Genomic DNA, 680 nt, shown 5'->3' with positions numbered 1-680 from the left:
AGAGGAGACAGAGGGGGATCAATAATCTTAACTATGTTCTTTTAACTGGAAAAGTTAAGAAACCAACATGACCAGAGGAGAATTTTATTTCCTCTCTCCCTCCCCGGCCTCTTTTTTGCCTTTAGTTTCAAAACTCTCACTGCACCAGGCAGCTAAATTATTCACAATGAGCCATTTCTGTATTGATCGCCAAGTATATTTAGCCCAGGCTCCTGGAATTTCTCCATTACTTACTGGAAAACAGGCAGCTTCACTTCTTGTCTCCAAAACCACTTCCCTCCCCCTCTTTCAACCCGCTTTCCTCCCGCCTTTCCCCCAATAAATAAATACTTTTCTCTGTGTTCTTTGGTATAAAGCAGATCAAATTCCCAAGGCATTCAGCAAATAACACTTAAATTTCAACCTGCCTGGCTGCTACCAAACTCTCTACAGTGACTGATTTTTCCACATGACTTTAAAAGCAACAACAACCAAAAAAAAAAACCCACAAAAAAATCCCTAAAAAGTTTCCAAAAAGGGCAAGCTGCTTCCTCAAGCCCTCCCAAATTACCTTCTCTTCCCCCTAGTCCAGGTAGGCAGGCACACACTGAGTAAAGAGAAAGGCATCAGAAGCAACAGGGAAAGAGCACCCCAGCCAATGGAGTGAAGGAAAGAAACGGGAGGAAGGGAGGAGGAAGACA

The 680-nt window shown here is 43.2% G+C and overlaps 1 protein-coding gene across 2 annotated transcripts in view; it reads right to left on the bottom strand.

The window, feature by feature from the left end:
• IKZF2 (IKAROS family zinc finger 2) overlaps positions 1–673 on the bottom strand; it is a 107785-nt gene extending 107112 nt beyond the window's left edge. The window contains exon 1 of one of the 2 annotated variants that reach the window (XM_019616897.2): positions 551–673. The gene's annotated coding sequence lies outside the window, so the exon portion shown is untranslated. The remainder of the gene's footprint in view (positions 1–550) is intronic. The other variant, XM_019616898.2, reaches the window with a different exon arrangement.
• Positions 674–680: the final 7 nt, after the last annotated feature.

The sequence above is a fragment of the Meleagris gallopavo genome, chromosome 7 (genome assembly GCF_000146605.3).
Source record: "Meleagris gallopavo isolate NT-WF06-2002-E0010 breed Aviagen turkey brand Nicholas breeding stock chromosome 7, Turkey_5.1, whole genome shotgun sequence".
Lineage (NCBI taxonomy): Eukaryota > Metazoa > Chordata > Aves > Galliformes > Phasianidae > Meleagris > Meleagris gallopavo.
This window is presented reverse-complemented; position numbering and strand designations above follow the sequence as displayed.